Source organism: Corapipo altera, unplaced genomic scaffold (genome assembly GCF_003945725.1).
Source record: "Corapipo altera isolate COAL_440 unplaced genomic scaffold, ASM394572v1 61553, whole genome shotgun sequence".
NCBI classification, from domain to species: Eukaryota; Metazoa; Chordata; class Aves; order Passeriformes; family Pipridae; genus Corapipo; species Corapipo altera.
In genome coordinates, this window is record NW_020884918.1 from 3,123,099 (window position 1) to 3,142,677 (window position 19,579).

At 39.6% G+C, this 19,579-nt stretch overlaps 1 long non-coding RNA gene across 1 annotated transcript in view; it reads right to left on the reverse strand.

Moving 5' to 3' along the window:
• Positions 1–1,381: 1,381 nt before the first annotated feature.
• LOC113953166 overlaps positions 1,382–19,579 on the reverse strand; it is a 32,589-nt gene continuing 14,391 nt past the window's right edge. Inside the window, exon 4 of the long non-coding RNA XR_003529763.1 lies at positions 1,382–3,050. This is a non-coding gene — a long non-coding RNA (uncharacterized LOC113953166). The remainder of the gene's footprint in view (positions 3,051–19,579) is intronic.

The following is a 19,579-nucleotide window of genomic DNA, read 5'->3' on the forward strand; positions in this document are numbered from 1 at the left end:
GCTCCCAAACACTCTCCTGGAAACAATGGCATCTTGACATTTTATCAGTCACTCATGCGGTCATTCTCAGCGGTATCAGCCAGAGCTTGAAGGATAGAGCCGTAAAGAAAGGATTGTCAGCCATAAACATTCCTCAAAACCATGAAAGCCACAAATGAAAGCTTAAGTAATGGAGGACGGAATACCCTTGATATTTCAACAATTACCTGCAACAACAGGCTTTGTTCAGAGCCCCGGTCATTTTTTTCAAAAGCCTTTAGTTGTCATGGCCAGAATAGGAAAGGGGAAAGGAAAAAAAAAAAGAAAAAAAAAAAAAAAAAAAAAAAAAAAAAAAGGGGGGGTTGAAACCAGAAGAAAAGAAAAAAAGAAGGATTAAAAGTTCCTATGTGAAAAGATAAACTTGAGTGGCTGCATATATGAGGAACTTTATGGAAATTTTTCATTTTTTTAAAAAAAATCAAGATTTATTGCCAGATATTAGAATTATTAGGTTGGTAGAGAGATACTTTTTTTTTTTCTTCCTTTTTTTTTTTTCTTTTTTCTCCAAGAGATCATTAGAAGAACATTCATGCTGCTGAGCTGTTACCTCTCTGGCCATTTCTGATGTCAAATTATGGAAGAAAAAAATGACACTTGCAAGCACATAGCAATTGAAGGAGCTTCAGTGATGGACAGAAGTGAGCAAGTGGGAAAGCAGAAGTGAATTCAGCTTCATCACACTTTGGGAAAACTATCATATTTTTGTGCAGGAGAAGAAAAAGAAAATCTAGCTTTAAGTAGTCTTTGTGCCAATATTTTAGCAATTTAGAGCTCATAGAAACTAAGTAAAATGTAGTGTTTGGTATCCAAGTCAACCCAAACTCTGGAGGCAGCAAACATGAAAGGTTAAATGCTCTAGAAATTGCATTTGTAGAGTTTCTCAACTTAGGAGATTAATAGTTACTCAAAGCAACGGATAAATATTAGCAAAGGACCATTAGCAGAGAAAAACACATCAGTGAATCAGAGCTCCCCAGCTTATCAGATCAATTTTAAACAGGTTTATCTTGGACTTTTCCAGCACCTTAATGAGGAACAAATTGGTTTTTTACCCCTTTTTGTTTCCTGAGATTTTGTTGACTTTTTGTTGTTAGGTATATCCAACCATTAATATAAATGGGTCAGTGGTATAAGACAATTCCCTTTTCCCTTCAAGTTTCTGAATACAGGCATTTTATGAAAGTTCCCTTTTATTGCTCTGCTGACAGTCACCTAAACTTTAAGAACAAAAGAGTTACTCTTGCTTAATGATTCTCACCAAGGAGGAAGAGACCAAGTAATAAATGGAAACAACACCAGAAACAGGCTATTTTTTTTTTTATTTATTTTATATGTGTACATATATATTGGTAGACAATAATGTGAACAGCTGAGTTAGAGCTTGTATACTGGCATGAGTAATTCTGTGGCCAGAGAGAAAAGAATCACACCCTGAACCACACCCTGTGTTTGCAAGCAAATATTGAACCAAGCAGTTGAATAGGAAAGTTCTATTTTACCTTTCAGACTTCCAGGGGATTAGAGGGAAAAAAAACCCAAAACCACACACATCAAAAAAAAGAAAAATGGAGAGGAGAGTGATATTTAAAATACAGTCCTTGCTAAAGCAACAAAACACATTCATTATACTTTATTAATGGCAGAGTGGGGAGCAAAGCAAAAGCACTCTTTTTTAAAAGCACTCACTTGCCTATGTAGAAATCTGAGTTCATTAGAAATGCTCCAGGAGATGCCTGTGGTTTCTCACTGTCATTCCAAAAAACTTCAGGTCCCCATAAATCCTAGACGATTTCTGACAGGGTGATGTGGATCTCTTAAACACCCAAGATTGTCTCAGATGATTCAAGGTACCCAAGGGAAAGAAATTGGAATTAAGTCCGAGAGCTATACCTTCCAAGACATGCAGACACCCGCCTCTGGGCCAGGCATCTCGTTAACTATTGACTTCTGTGGGCTTCAAATGACTTTTGGCACCTAAATGACTCTGTGGAGCTGACTATAGGATCCTTTTCCCTGGGGTACCTCTGTCTGGAGTTCATAACATTGCTCTGCAGCCTGGGGGCTGGGTTTTGCTCCTGACCAGTTGAGTAAATCTTGATGGTCCCTTATCCACCCTTGCTTTCATTTGGCATTGTAGGGGTTTGGTTTCTTTAAATCTCTGCCTGCAAGGCCAAATTTCTCTGTGCCACTGTAAACAGAGGCCAGACTTCTCTGCGCACTATCAAAGGGCTGAGGTAACAGATTAGTTTTCCAGCCTTTGGATACAGTTTGTCATTTTGGAAGGGTGCTGGAAGCTGTCTATGTCCTGAGGTGTCCATGAGATGGAGAGCAGTTACCCTGAGGAGCTGTAAAGTCTCATGGAGAAACTTGTCCTCACCTCCATCAGCACTTGTATGTCTCCTGGAGGAGGGATATCATGCAGTCCCCTTCTACCCACAGACCCCACAGACAAGAAACATCTGCTCATTCTCCTCCCTTAATTCCCTGGCCATATATAGCTGTTAGGTTCCTGAAAAAGTCTTAGTTTAGATGAAGCATAACTTTTCACCAAAAAATCCTAACAGGTTTTGACATCAGCAGTTGGTTTTATACATTATTGGGATGTAGGAGGTCTAACAAGATAATGTAGGAATCTCTGTTTATACCAATTGTAGCTGACAAGCAGATGCAGCTGCTCTTACACATTTTTTCTTACACTGGCATTGTCTGAATTCTGAAAATAATGATGCTAGTAAGTTTGGAAGTTTTCTAAACTGTATTCTTTTGGATTCATATATTCATCTCATTTTCATGACAAAACAAGTGCTTTTTCTGTGAATACTTCAAGCTTTTACAGAGGGAAGAACAGAGTTACCATGAGGTTAAATGTTGCTGTGTAGGTCTGAGCAAGTTGAAATACAGAGCAACATTTCCACTTCCTCCAATGAAATATGCATTTCATCTTCTATGAAGACTTGTTTCTTGCTAGTCTCTGTCAGCAGGAGCCATCAACATAACAGTGTTTTGCTGACCTGTGAAAGAGCTTCTGGTAACCACTACTCAAGAGCTCCATTAAGACAAACCATTTAAGCTGATTCCATAACAATGTGAAACTTTTGTAGAATGAGGTTAGGGGGTTGATGCATTTTATATAACCAAATGCAACCATTTTGGGCCTGAACGTGTGAGCTGCTGAATAGTCTCAGCTTCCATTAACGTCACAGACATGCTCACCATTTTATGAGATCAATATCGATGAAATCTAAAATCTTAAGATAATGTTTTAGCTACAGTAATAGCAACAAGAGGTGTGTAGGAATTTGGAGACATTTCCAAAATAAAAGAAACAAAACCCATGGCATGTTTACTCATTACTGATGACAGTTTCTAGTTAAATCTTTGCCTTGTTTTGCCGTGCCTTGTCTTGCCTTACCTTCCTCCCTCTTTAATCTGAAATCTCTTAGAGTACCTAGTAAAGTTAATCCGATTCATGATGCAGCAATTGTCAAGTATATTAAATTGTTAATAATTAGTTGGGCAGCTCCAGTTTTTAATAAGTACAACATAACATGCTCAGCCCATTAAAGTAAAAGGTAAGGGACAGTAACCAATGTAGATTAATCAAATCAGAAATCTAGCCTGGAAAGAATCCAGTCCAGCTCCCTGTTTGTTTTTTTTTCGGAAAAGTTGATAGTTTAGTCACACATATATGTGTATGGAACACTGTTGAAAACCTTGTTGAGTCCAGTTGACTCTAACAGGAGGCAAGTTCCACATCCATATTCCTCTAACAGGTATATTTTTTATCTCCTTTTCCACATTAAATATACTAATTTATAGTTCACCCTGTAAAATAGATCTTGGTGATACCAGTAATGTCGATGACACCTAAACCCTTAGAGTTTCTTAGGATTTTTCTGAAGGTTGTTTGAGATCCTCCATTCCCACTGACTGCAGAAGGCCTGAACAGAGCTCACCAGCAAGATCACAGCTAGGATGCCTCCAAAATTAAATTCCATCAGTGTAAGTAGAAACAGCACCGCTAAGAAGGAGGTTAAATTATAGTTTGTGGGAAGTTATAGACCATTTCCCAAAAATATCCTTTCATCTTGAAACTTCTAGTACTTGAACACACAAATCCCTCCTCTTTCTCAGGCTATTTATCATTTTTAGAGGCTATAAATTATACACACCGAGCACCAATTTTATACACCAACAACCATAACAATGCAGTTGCAAAACAGAACACTCTGAAGGGTATGTTCCCCTTTCAAAAAGGATCAGAAAGGATAATAATGCAATACCTAGGTCTGTAGTAGCATTTTCCATTCAAAGATCTCAAAATGGTTATAAAGGAGCCATTAAACTCATTAAACAACTGTGAGACAGGAATCCAGCCATTATCTTCATTGCTTTCCATGAAGAGGAAGAGTGGGGAGGGTATCTTACATTTGTGTACCTTAAGGGGAAGTTTTACAAGTGTTTTCCAGTCCTGCTATGACTGGTTCAACTCCATCAGTTTTAAGCAAATTCGAGAACAATATATTGATTGTTCTGAGCCAAGACAGATTACATGATATATAACATGCTGACGGCAATGCTGGATAGATCAGGCTCCTAACACCAACTGACTGACTGTTGTTAGTATTGACATCAAGTTAATTCATCGGGAGGAGAAGTTGTACCACAGAAATCAAAAGTGCACATCACCAGCTTCTCTCTGGTGGAGTTTGGGGTCTTCCACTGCCTGAAAGGGAGCACAACTGTCTCTTTGGAGACCTTGCCACAAACTCAAAGTGGGAAGGCACTCTGGATTCCCTGCCAAGAGGGACATCCTGAGCGGAGAGGAGCAAGTCACAAAGCCAGGGCTGGAGACATGCTGCATCTGTTTTCTTCCTGGAATAACTCTTGGTGATCTCCACTTAGCTGACCTCTGGATCACAGATCAGAGCTATCTCCCTCTAGTCACTGAGGAGTGACTATGACCTGGGAGAAGTATCAGGCCAGATTCAGGCTTTAACACTTGTTGTCTGGCTGGAAAAGCCTACAGCTGAGCCTGGCAGTCTGAGCTTTTGTTATATTCAGCTGCAATTCAGTCAGCAGCATACGGAGCACTGGATACTGTGGCCTGAATGTAAAGCTGAATCCCACCCTTATTTGCACTGCTGCTCTTAGTCATCTATTTTTTCAGATATTGAGATGCCAGAGTTGGGTGTCTCAGTCTTTCCCTGTGTGTTTGTAGTCTGTGTGACATTTCGACTCCTGCTTTTGCTTTATTAACAGTATTTTTTACAAAGGTTTCTGGACAAACAGGTCTAGAGAGGCTCAGCTGCTTACTCAGGGTCACCAGCACAGAAACAGAATCCAAATCATCTGCATCTTCTGACCACAGATCACAAGGTATCACTTCCACGTGTGGAAGACATGTTTTCCATCAGTTACTGCATTTTCCACATAAAGTCTTCTCTGAAATGTCTCCCTGTCCCAGAGTTCAGTTATCTCCCCTTGAAAATCACTCACCTCCACTCTGACACAACCAGTGCTATATTGCAACATGCTTACCCTTCAACTTTACTGCCTTTTCTCTTTTTAATACTACATCTAGATGTTACAAATCTTTAGGAGACTACAGATATGCTATATTCCCCCAGAAATACAAAAGTTAATAAGTAATTTCATAAATACCTAAACATTAAGAATTATTTAGTTTCAGACAGTACTCAGGAGGAAATTTCCAATTTTTGTTTTGCTTCACAACCATTATGAAAGTCAGCCTTTGTTCACCCTCGTTACCAAGTATATTTCCTGACAAATGCCAATATTGCAGCATATGCAAAATGTCTTTTGCTTTACCTGTGTCATCAGTTTTCAGTTCAAGAGATGTATTCTGTGTGCTGAGGATATTTAGGGAGTTTGGGGTTGAAGGATGTGAGAGACCAGTTCCCCAAACTCCAGCATAGCCATTGTGGTAAGAGCTAAACGTGCCATGAGTCAGAGCATCCCTGAAGCACTGAGGCAAGGGAGACAAAAGATGAGTAAGGCAATGTCCACAGACGCATCTGGCCAAAGTTATAGGATAGGTCAAGGGGAGAATGAAACATGGATCACAAATCTCTCTGCTTCTACTAAGTGTTCTTGCCACAAGGTGAAATACAAAAAGGATTTACTTGTTCATCTTGCCTTTCTATTTCAGTACCTATCACCACATGAGACTCTCCTACCCTTTTGCCAGACTAATTAGACTGTTTTAAAATTCCCAAAGTTTCTTCTGGACTTTCAGAAGCCAGAATGAGATGCAAAACAAAATGAATCAGAAGAAGAAAAATCCATTTTCTTAACCCTTACTTTAGTGATGTTCACAGGAAACATACATGTTATCTGTTGATTTTACCCAGGGAAGGCCACATCACGGTTTCGCACTGTGCTCTTAAACAAGAATCCTTTTCTTTCTCCCACCCTCCAAATGCATATAAAATCCAGAAATGTGCAGTCTTTGTGCTTTGTAAATGTGCTTACCTGGAATATGAATTCAAGTTTGAGTCTGTGATTTGCTTGATCTGGAACTCACTTTGCCAAGAGGATGCAAACAAGAACATATAAGTGCTGACAGTTCTCCAATGCCATTTCCACAAATCCTCCTCCAGGGACAGATAAATAATGAAATGACTCGATGGGAAATAACACTAAAGCATCCCAGCCCACAGAACCACAGGATATGCACCAGACACACATGGGTGAATGCTGAAATGCTGAGAACATTTAGTAACACAGATAGGACTTTGGGAATCCTTATGCTCGTCTAGGCTAACTGAAGCGTAAATCTGGAGTAAATGGAGCAACAGTGATGCAAACTGTCATAACAGATTGAGAACCAGACTCAGAGCTCCTACCATCTACCTACACGATAGAAAAAAAATCTTCATCATCTCTATATCAAGGCATATTTCTTGATATTTCTCTTTTGAACACCTTCTCTGCTGTTTTAGTGGCGCTGAAATGCAAAATATTCATCTTACATTTTCCACAGCTCACTCCCATTCTGCTAATTCAGTTATGCGAGATTTGACCCAAATGACTCCTCTCTTTTGATTTTTTTTATTACTTTGCTGATATTTGTAGGCAGTCTTTATGTCCAAGGCTGTCAGCGAACTGAGTTTGATCAGGCAAATCTTTACTCCCAAGACTGTGCTGCTGAATTAGAATGGTAGAGTGTGCTCTCAGCTAAGTGTATTAAGTAAAACAGCATAACAGCATGCAGCAGTTTAGACTTGCAGCCCACAATTTCCCATCCTGCCCAGAACTTATCAGGGAGATCTATTAACAACCTGCAAGCACAGGGCTTTTCCATTCAGTGACCATTTCCTTTCCTATTCGTTACTAACATGCTATTAACCATTTCAGCCACTGACGAGTATTGAGTTGATGATTGCAGAGAGGTATCTAAAATTATTTGAGGACTGCCTTCCTGATTTTTAAATATTTCCTTCAAGGTCTTTATAACTACTGTAAGTATATTTTTTTTTCCTCAATTATTAGGTAGATACCTCTAACTGTAAGGGAACCATATACCACCATATACGAACTCTAGAACTTCTCAAACACATCAGAGTCTCCTAGACTGATGACTTAATGCTTGTTATTGAAAGGATTGACTTCAGTTTTCTCTAAGCAGAAGACAACTGGAGGACCTATAGCCTTGTGTTGCAGTCATTAAGCTGTGTGTCATCCTCCTGTTCCCATTCAAAGGCTGTCTGTTGTCTCTGCTCTTCTCAGCCAGGGAGATGCTCTGATTCAAGACAATGTCATCAGTGGCCCCAATTTCTACCTTTGGTTTTAGAGATAACACATCTCTTTTAGTTATCCAGTAACATTTTCCCCCCTTTTGCTATCAAACAAACCATAGGTTTCTTTCTAATATGATACCTGTTGTTCTTTAGGAGTTTCTCTGATTTTTATGAGAGACTGTCCCACTCGGATCCACCTTTCAACAACAAGAGGGATGAAAGGGTCTTAAACCTCTTAAAACCATCTTAAAAGGGAAATGCTTTTCATAGAGCAGCTCTTCAGTTTTCATATGGTTCTTGTTCATTGTGTTTTGATCCTATTGACGCTGAATGCTCTGTTGCTATACCTCAGTGTGATATAATGGAAGGAACACCATGTGGTAGTCTGCAGAAAAGTCGATTAAACTAGCAGACATAAAACTGCAAACAGCTTTTACGCGTCACTAATGGACTGGGACCGCTTGGCTTTTATGATAGCTCAGAAAACCTTACACACCTGAGGTGCTGTAAAAATGAGTAACAGTTAAAAACAGGAAGAAATGTAAAGGACAAGGTGCAAAGCTAGATGGCTTTTGGCATGAGCTGTTCAACAGTGTCAGACCATGGTCTGTTTACAGGTGCAAACAAAATGAGCTCTCTTCCTCATGGGAGAACTGCCATGATCCCAAATGTATCCTGCAAACTTGGTGATCAAAAATTTGACTATTAGCAGAGTCCCTTTCCATCTGTTAAAAAGAGGAAATGGCTTTGGTCAACTGGGGCATTTAAATTGTAGATTCAATGTTTGGCTAACTAAGAATGAGAAGTGTCATTTTTCTCAGACTTAGTAGAAACACTGGTCATTAAATACTTCCCCACATTGTGTTTAGCTCTGGCTAGTGCTGCCCGTCTTTTACTTTCAGACCCTCAAGGCTTTTTGTGTCATCATCATCTTGCCACATGTAATGTCTACATGGTGCTGTTTCCCCTTTTACGACCCAGAACTCAGAAGGACAAAAGTTCTGTCAAATCCTTTTCTCCTCTCCTCCGCTGGCAGACACATGGACTAATTCTCCAAGACAAACTTAACAAAGCAGTATCAGAGAAATGACAAATTTCTACAAAAAATGCTGAATACTGCAAATGATATGCCTGAAAAATCACTTGATCACTAAACAATAGAAGATGTCTTCTGTAAAATAAATAAACCATGAAAGGAGAAGGCATACCTGCAATTTAATATTAATAGGATCTGAATTGTTCAGGAAGATCTTGGCCAAGTCTGAAGGTACTCTCTGTGTCATACACTTTTGACAGATGCTGTCCCCAAAGCAAAGCTGAAGCCAAGTCTGACACCTGACTCATACCAACAGGGAAGACAAGAGAAATCTCCAAGTGTGGTTCAACTAGGCAGGAGACAGCAGGGTTTTTTATGGCAAAATCTTTTGACTGTCATAAATTTTCATGCTCTATGCCTAGATGTCATGGTGAAAGGCAATAGATTATATCCATTTGTCATTATTAAAATTCCTGCTCATAGTTGGAAGAAAAAAGTTAACTTGAAGATAGTATAGCTCAATTAAGTGGAAAAAACACATCCTAAAGAAAAGCGACTCTAATTGAAGAGCTTTGAACTAAAATGAATCAGGTTTGGTCTTAACTGACTGAGCATCAAAATATATATTCTATTATTCTTTATTTTGCTGTGGTAATTAATGTAAGGAATGTTTCATGCCAAGCTAGCTTTGCCTGTAATGTCCTCAGATTAAAGAAAGTGGAAATAGCATCTCTGTCAGAGTGGTTGCACAGTGTTCTCATCCCCTGAAGGAAACCCAAGCTCTGCTGATTAAGAAGACTTCAGCTTTTGATCGTGAGTTATTGGATATTGACCCATCATTCAGTCAGGGCTGCAGACTGACTGTCCTGAGCTGAAAGGCTTGGAATCAGATCACATCCAGGGGGAACAGCTCTCTGAGCAAAACTTCCTTCCCATCTAAATCAAGCCTACAAATAGTAACTCACGTTTGTCAGACATTTATCAAATGTGACATGCTTCGTGGAGCCAGGCCACAAAAACACAGGAACCTGTCATAATAACCTCATGCAAGACAGTGGATGGTCCTGATGCTGTATGACATCCTGGGTAGCAGACATTGTGCTTCCCGAACAGGTGAATGTAAAACTCAATCTCGTAGAAATTGTCACTCATAAACTGGGGGGAGGGGGGAAGAAAAAAAAAAAGGAGAGTATCTGATCTAATTAAAATGCACATTGATTACTGTCAGGTTGTGAAAATGCTGACATGCAGGGATTGATCCTGCTTGGAGATGGTGCGTGAAGCAAGCAAGCCCCAAAACTGGGAGCTACCCGTCTTTCCAAACCCATAACAAGTAGTTGCTAAACCTAGGCAAAAAAAAATCCTCCAAAGTTAGGTATCTCAGCCTATCACTTAAAAACACTACTGGTCTGGGCAATGATTATCAATGTTCTTATTAATTTTCAGTACGGAATGCTGCAGTTTAAACACTTTTGTACAGAACCATCCACATTCACCGACCCTCGTACAGCACAGAGTCTGCAAGACTTCAGGCTATGCAAGGATCATCTCAATAAAAACACAGCAGACAAGATGTGATGAACAAGAGTAGTCAGTGTCTATCCAAGCCCAGCTTGCTTACACAGTGCAGCAGGATAGGATCAGGAGCCAGCAGGAGGGGAAGGTTAACACAAAACTTTTCAAACAAAAAAAGCCTCTAACAAATCTGCCTCCTTTTCAAAGTTAGGGAATGAGAGAGAGTATGTTTAAGTAGCTAACAGGGAGAAATTCTTGATGGTGAGAATGGTGAGGCAGTGGAGCAACCAGCCTGGAGAAGCTGTGGCTGCCTGATCCCTGGAAGTCTTCAAGGCCAGGCTGGATGAGGCTTGGAGCAACCTGATCTAGTGGAAGGTGTCCCTGCCCATGGCAGGGGGTTGGAACGAGATAATCTTTAAGGTCTCTTCCAACACAAACCATTCTGTGAATCTATGAAAAGTATTTTGCCCCCTAATGATTTGTTTCTCTAGAAAAAGTTCCCTTTTTAAGTGGACATTTCCTCCCTCCATTATTTTTTAATCCCTTTCTTCCTGTCTTCATCCTCCTACCATCCCATTTTTCTATTATGAAAGCAGAAATTAACTTAGGAAAAGGAAATTACAGCTGAACACTTTTAATAAAACTTTCACAACAAAAATATCAAATAAACAAATATTAATCTGATTTGGAAAGACAAATTTTAGTAATATATATATATATATTTTTCCTTACTTAAGTAGATTTACTGGAAATCCTCCATAGGCAGTAATAAGTTCATTTATTTTCTTGTCCTAAAAGAAAAGAAAGATCAATGGTTTTGGTTGGTTGTTGGCTGTTTTTTTAAATTTTGTTTTGCTACATGCCCACATTCCAGATTGAATACATGTTGGGAGAAAAAGCCAAATAAGGATCTAACTATGAATAAATTCACAGTACATGCATTGCTGAGGTGAAAATATGTGAAGGTTCCCCGTGAGCAGTTCAGGTGCCCATTGTGTCCGGTTGTATCGCATCCGGACACATCCACAACATCCACAGGTGGATGTTGCAGTGCCAAAGACAATATAAAATGATACCTACATTTATAAAACTCAGACTGTATCCCCTTAGGTAAAATTATATCAATTTTCCTTGTGTCAGTTCACTCACCTTCAAAAAAAAGGAATTATGATCACTTAAATTCTATTTAATCCATTGACAAAATTATAGACGGAAAATATTAAAATACTTTGACCTATCTATCTAATTTATTGATACATTTTCAATCAGTAGATAAAGTTATGCTATACACCAGAAAAATAACCCAACTCACTGGACAGAAGGAATGTAAAACTCAGACTTCCCTTGGAAAAAAAAACATAACTGCTCAACTTTGACTTATATTCTTTAGTAAAATAGATAATTGCTGTAGTAGAATAGCTTATAGTTGATTTTTCAGGTAGGACAATAGATGTCACTAGTTTGTGGACAGAAAAAATTTCCCTTTTGATGGTCAAGTTCTAAATTACTGTGACAGACATTTCACTGACAATCTGTGATGGTCAGAGGTGGGTCACAGTACCCATCCAGTTTATGTACTGGATGTAGCTGTCTGTGAGCTTGAACTTAAAAACCTCCCAAAACTGCAAGTCATCTTGGAAAAATCTCCACATAGAACTTCACACAGGCACATCCTTCTTCCTAACACAAGACATTAGAGATCTTCTATACTATGACAAAAAAAATGAGAAAAAACCCCAAACCCTGGATTATTGATAATTTGCAGTTGGAATGAGGTGCTTTATGATCAATGCCCTGCGAGGAGGATGCTGTAAACAAAACATTATTTTGTATTGCAAATAAATGGGTCTGCTAAGTTCTGTGTAAATCCCCCCAGGTAGCAATGGTCCATAGTTCTGACAAAAATGCATTTGCAGAGCACTTAGTGTCAAGAAATACCATCTCTTGGTACCAAAGGGTTAAGAGTCTCTCCAAATCAGAGGATAAACTCATTAAAATGCACCATTACTAGAGAAAGAAGAAGCCCCAAGACTCCTTCCCCATTTCTTTGCCAGGTTAGCAGGAGGAACCAAAGAGCATAATACAGGTTTGAGTGCACATAAAACAATAGTAAGCTCCATAAGGAGTGAGGATTCCAAAGTAAATAGAATACAGAAAGTCAGCAGAGGCAAAAGTTAACTTAATATAAAATACTCGACTCTCAGGTAAGGCATTAAGATGCTGTTTTGGCAGCCAGAACTAATAGCAGACTTGCTGAAAGGGTATTGGCTTCAGAAAGAAGACAAATACAATCCTAATCCCTTTTTCCTGCCACACACTGGAGATGAGTGAAACCCAAGGGGGAAATTCTTATTACAGCAAATAGGTGCAAGTCCACAGGAAAAATTAAGTCAACTTGACAATTTACAAATTTCCTTTCAAGCATGAAAGGTGGATGAAAACAGAAGGTTATTTTTAAATCCAAACCACAGTATTTTATATCTGTTAATATCACGGCCGAAGAATAAGGGACACAGGAAAAGAGTTCATAATGAACCTAAGCTTCATCTCCCTGGCACAAAGCCAGGACAAAATAACTTTTGTCAGACAAGTAATATTAGAAAATCTAATACCAGGAAGAGACATTTTTCCTTCTTCCCATCAGGGGCAGTGAGACCTGGTAGTTTATCCACAGCTTTCTGGGTGAAGATGCAAACCAAGGTAAAAGCTACTTATCCCTGACTTTGCTGGGTAAGGAATATACAGCACAATGTTCCTCAGTTAAAAAAAAAAAAAAAAAAAAATTCCTTTGCTGTGTGCTTCACGTTCCTCCTGATTTATTCCCCTGCAGACAAAAGAGGATTAGGGATAATCAAAGTTTGCCATCAGCATACCTGTACTATTCCACAAATGAAAGACCTTGAGCTTTGTGGAAAATACCCATACTGTTAGGTGGGCATCTGCTTAACTCTTGTGGACCTTTAACATGTGTTTTGAAATGCTCAGGCATGCCAGGACCTAGCAGTATTAAATCTTGCTTTTGTAGGTGGAAAAAATTGCAATCCATGCTCTGTTACAGTCAATTGACTGTACAGATAAAATTTTATCCTACCCACTACATAGAGACAGACACGCTCCTGAATCTTGGGCTCAAGTGCTCCTAACTCCCTTCTGATGTCCAGCAATCTGCACATCCACTGCTCACTTGTGGAAAATACCTCCCTCTCCCAATGATTTTGGTTTGGGTGTACAGCAACACAAGCATGTTAGAGTCAGTGAAGATTGTACCTGGGGCAAAAATAGGTAGTCTGAAGGAAAAATGACAACTGCTAAAACCACATCTTTCCTTGATTTTCCAAAAAGTTGGCTGTTTTTCTCCATCATAGATCCAGATATCTCTTCCTATTGAGGGAGGAAATCAAAGCAAACCATTCTGTTCAAGGAGTTCCAGGAACACGTGGCTGCCATGATAACGTGCTCTACAGAAAAGATCTGATGCTGAGGGGTAGAGAGATGCTGGAGGAAAAGAAACTGCATCTTAGGCACCGGAAGAAGGAATTTTACCCTTCCCCTGTAGACCACAGAGAAGTTGAAGGGGATGAGAGAATTAGTTTGGAAATTTGCTTTGTTACTTCTCACAGAGGTCACATGGGTGGAGATACATGTTCATTCCTGGGGGCAGTCTGTGAATTTAAGGCTGAAACTGAATGAAGTGAGTCTTGCAGAGATAATTGCCCTGAGGAGAGAACATCAATTAAACTTATGAAATGGAAGACACCACAGAGGATCATAAACAAAACAACATTTAAGTGTCTCTGCCAACAGATACATTGGATTATCATCTGCTACCTCAGATAGGAAAAGGGTGACCAGCCAATAAACACAACAAAGATGCCCAACGACACAAAATGCTACTGGAAATTTCCACACCAAGACAGTAGTCCACCTAGCAGTACTTTTTTATGATTTTCCTCTATATGACTTATAGCTGAATGCAATATAGCCAGTGCCCTGGCTAGTCTGATGAGATCTAGTGTCATATAGAATAAGTTAATTACATAATTACTACCACGAATTCCACTGTAATGCTGTTAATATACAAAAAGTGTTCACAGGATTGGGACCTAGACTGCCAGCTCATGAAACTTTCCCTTAATTGTTTTTGTAATACTGTTCTTCTTTGACAGCACCATATTTGAGGATCGCTTGGTGAGAGATCTATGTGACTGTCTCTGTGACTACATAAATATTCACATAAATAAATGTACAAATATCTACAGATGAATGTATAAATATCTTTACATACAGAGATTTGAGCAAGCTTTAAAATACATATTTATTCCAGCAATGTCAACAAAATTATGACAGATGAAGCACAAAATTTCAGTTGGTGTGTTTTTTAAGATTTTTCAGTACAGATTTGTACTCTCTAATTTTATATATTTAGTTATTTGCTGTAAGCTAGGTCTTGGTCACCCTTGTATTTCTCTACAGTTGAAACAGAGAAAGAAATGAAGTTATTCTTTGAGAAGGTGACTCTGATCTTTTTGAGTTGAATCACCCTCTGAAGGTGCCTATTATATCCCTGCCTAAACAGCCAATATAGGAACGCTTCTTAATTAGCATGCTGGCTAAAAAAAATTAAAGTTGAATTTGGCCCCTAGTTCCAATTCCTTGATCAGCCAAATAAAACAATGTTTTTCTTTTTCTGAGGCAGATCAGTAGAAAGCTGTTTGAAGTCAGTAAATTTCGCCTGGTTTGCACAGTAGTTGACCTCATCTGGGAACAGGCATCTGGGACTTGTGACATCAATTCTAGAGGTGTCAGCTCAACATGACTGGCCTCAGACACTAATGTTACAACTTCTTGACAGCTGAAGTTACATGAGGTACTCCTCTCCCTCCTCTTTTTAATATATGCATGTTTCCACTCAGCTGGGTAAATCTCAGATTTCCTTGCAAAATCACCTCTTAAAATTCAAACATAGTCAGGATGAAACACAGTGGGTTTTTATCAATTTCTTACAATGCTGTACCTTACCATTCAGGGCAGAAAATTATTTAGGTCTGAGCTAGACACCTAGGCTCCATCACAGATAATAGAAAGAGGTAAACATCTTCAGAGGGCAATTAATCCGCAGGCTCTGTCTTGCTTTTGGTAAAGTGAAAGTCATCTTGAAATGGGTATGAAATGTAGGACTGTCTTGCAACAGTGATAAATAGAAGGAGAGATGTTATGAGACAAGAAGAGTGAAGATAACAGTACAGTTGCTAAACATCTGAACTAGGGGTGCACAGGCTGGAATCCATCTCATTCAACTTCTAGGTGATGGAGAGAGCATGACCAGAGGGTCCACTATTGGCAGCTGAAACACTCATGGCATCTGCCAATATTTGCCATCAACTTTAGCAAAAACCTTGATAACTAATTATCAGGTATCTTACTTTTAGTCAACTTAAGTGGAATGAGATGGATTCCATACCAGATATTTCCTATGGAGGTATATTTGTTCAGTTTAACTGTTGAGTTGGGAACTGACCACAGTCCTTCAGAAATTCTCCTGTGCTATAGGCTCAGGAATTTTAAAGCCTGGAAAAAGAGTATTAGCTCACCTAGTCTAACCACTTGGATACCATCAGCTATTTACTGCCACAGAATTACAACGGTACTAAACCCAGTCATTTGCTTTTGCTTAAACTTAATCTGTATTTGGCTACATTTACATTTCAGTTTTGAACTGAAGACATCAAAAGCAAGAGAATTTCCCTCATCTCTGTAGTTTGTTCTGAGAGTTAATTCCCTTCTCCACTATAAATGTGCACCTTTTTCCCCATCTGAATTTGCCTGGCTTCCAGCCACTGAGTCTTGTTAAGACTTTATCTTCAAGATTCAAGATCCTTTTACAACCCAGTATATTTCCCTTCGGAGGCAACCTGCACATGGTCACAGAGGAAATATATAACAGAGCAAGGAACCAAACCTTACACTCTGAAATCTCAGGATAATGCCCAGATCATCAGCTCATCCATGCTGCTGACAGCACTTTGGAGAATGGGGATGGATAACAGTTATTAATGCAGCATGTATAAAGGGTTTTACAGGTGGGACTATGAGAAAGGACAGTGCTACCTCTGCCTCCTCCAGTCATACACATTGCATGTGGCAGCTGCACCTCCACAGAAGAGACCTGGATATACAGCACACAAATGTCTCAGGAACTCAGCAATGTGTGGCTCTGGCCTCTCATGAGACAGAGTTTCCCACATTTTGGCTTCAACCTGTTTCTAACCCAATAGCAAATGTCTGCCTTGATTGTACTCTGACTTTCATGGACCAGATGATGCTCTCTGCAACACTACAAGTACTAGGTGCCCATGAGCCATTCCTCCTCCTCCTCCTCCAGCTTCCCCTCCTGGTACCCTGAGGTTATTGTGGTAAAGACACATGAAAGGGCACACAACTTATATGGAGAGTGGCAAAATTCATATATGAGAAAGCACCTCCCTGGAGTTTCACCTTGCTGTTGTGAACTGAAGCTCTGTTCTCTGTCTGCTGCAGTCCCACATAAAAAGAAAATTGTTTCTCATAAATTACTTCAGAAATGCACATTGCATGTTAATTGTAAAATAAACAGTTTAAATTCATTTCATTGAGCACAACATCAGAAAGAAAATGAGCCAACTGCAGTAGATTATTTTTGTTGGATAGGTTTCAATCATCTTTACTGATGCCCTTCATTCTTCTCCTGATTACCATCACTAAAAAACCCCATAGCAAATTTCATCTGAGTATCTAAAAATAGAGATATTTATAACTTAGCTGTTTTTGTCTCACACTTCTCCTCCCCCTTTCCTCCTTGCATTTCTGATCAGACTTACTTCAGAGCCCAGTGAAATATGTAAAACATCCATCCAAAGACTATGTACAGAAGGGACTCTGGGGGCTTCACCACCTTCTTTTCTATCTGTACCAAAGGAGTAGCCTCAGTCCATTCCCATTTGCTCTGCCAGAAGTTGTTGTCCCACAAGACTTGCTCTCTCAGCTGTTTCTGTGAAGAATGCCTGTCTTCACTGAGATTCAACCAGGTTAGTAAAGAACTCCTAATTAAACAGGTTAAGCAAACCCAGTTTGCTTTCATCAAAAAAAAAAAAAAAAAGAGTGAAGTGGCCAGCAAGAGCAGAAGGGAATACATGGGGCAGAACAAAGAGCAGCATCTTCTTCAGCTATTTGCACTGTAGCTAGGAGATGTGTGATCAAGGCATTAGTGCAAATTCTCATTTGGAATAAAAGTGCCACAGCTGCATTGACTTCACACCAGCAAAGAGCCACCTGATAAGGCGGATGAAAAAATAGTAAGTTTCTTTCACAAGTCTCAGAGACGGGTGAATGTCACCCTTCTGAGTTTGATCTTTTGGTTGACATCCCAAAAATTAAGCAATTCATATTGAAGCCAGGAGTCTACATGTCGAGCCTACATGATCACTTTGTAGGTTGTAAGTCACACCTTAAGGCACAAGATAACTTGAAACTTAGCCCAGGTTTGTTTTAAATTCAGCTCACATTCATAGAACTACAAACCTCAGTGAACCCTGTGAACTTGGCTCAGTTTTAGGGTTTGAACAGTCCAGGTCTAAACACATTTAAAATACTTTTTCTTTTTACAAAAGCAGCCTGGGCAACAACTGGAAGCCTTGGGAAAAGTTCCTCTGCATAGGAAAATAGCTAATGCATCAAGTTATGGTTTCTTAATGGCATTCAATTAACACATCACCGTTGTTAGTTGATTAAAAATTAACTGTGAATACACATTTAACATTTAGTACTTATAAATGTTCCTTGATTTATTAAAATTGTCAGGAGTTAAGGAGTCTTGGGATAAGCAAGGAATATTTTCTTTGCCTATTTTGGTAACTCTGTAATGAAGCAAGCAGCTTTTAATAGAGAATTCAGACTTGCTGAAAACTTTTCTGTAAAGCACATTATAAATCATTCTGCAGATATTAAACACTCACTTTGCTCAGTTCATGTTGTTTGTGAAAGTGTGTGTTGACTAGCAGCAGTTGCACCAGAAGAAACTCTCTATTTCAGAAGTGCAAAAGAAGAGAGTGTTGTTGGGAAGATGAGCACAGATGAGTTCCTTCTCGTAGTGTGTTTGCTGATGGTAAATCTTCTCCACACTGACTTTTTGGATTGCAGTATGGCAACAATTGCCACCACGGGCCTTTTACTGCATGGCATCCCAGTGCCAGTGCTACATTAACAAAGTAGGAGGTGACACCTCCAGCCTGTGGTCCGGAGCAAGCAGCTGGACAGCCAAGCTCGGGAGAAGCACAGCCACAGGGTGGGTACGATGAGCATACTCCACATGGAGGGTTTTCAAGTGACTGGCAATCCCTTCTGACCTCTGATGTGACTTACAGGACTGCCTCAGGCAGACCCATTGATGCAGCCAGCCTGTATTCCCTGCCATTTGACACTGGTATAGTTCCTCCTCTTACGTGGGATCCTCCTAAACTTGGACATGTCAGTACTGATACTGCGTACAGGGCTGGCTCTGACTGCACGTGCAGTTACTGCAATCACATGTTCAAATAGACATTTAAGCCTCTGAAGAAATATTTGTACTCTCAGATGTGGCTAATGTGTTTATTGAACCAGGTCCAGGCAATGACAGGCATGAGGACACTGCGGAAATAGAAACAGTCCAACCACGAAGCAGCAATAGCAGTGCAAAACGCTCAACATTTCAGCTAAAGAAGTCAGGGAAAAGAGGACTTTCCTCCTACCTGAGCACTGACATTTCAGGTCTGTCTGCTTTAGTCCACAGTTGTGCCTCTCTGATTAAGTGTGTGACATATGGATGCAGATCACGAAAACAAGACCCCTACAATGTGAGCATTTGGTCACCCTGCTTATGAGATGCTGACAAAAATCTCTTAAACACAGAATTTGATTTCCAACACCATAACTTTATGTTTTTGCCCTTCTGTATTGCTCTATCCCCAGTAAAAAGCAAATGAGAATAATTAAAAAAAAAAAGATAAAAGAAAATAAGAAAAGAAAACAAGCTTGGGAGCACTTTTCATCACGTCCCCCTCTGACTTGCTCCCAGGGAACACAGTAGTGTTTTTCCCTAGTTCTGCACCTAATGAAACTCTTGTCATGATGCAGGGATTAATCTGATTATTTATTATTTGCATTAGGATGATACCATCTGCCCTTCCTTCCCCTCTCTTCTCTTCCTCCC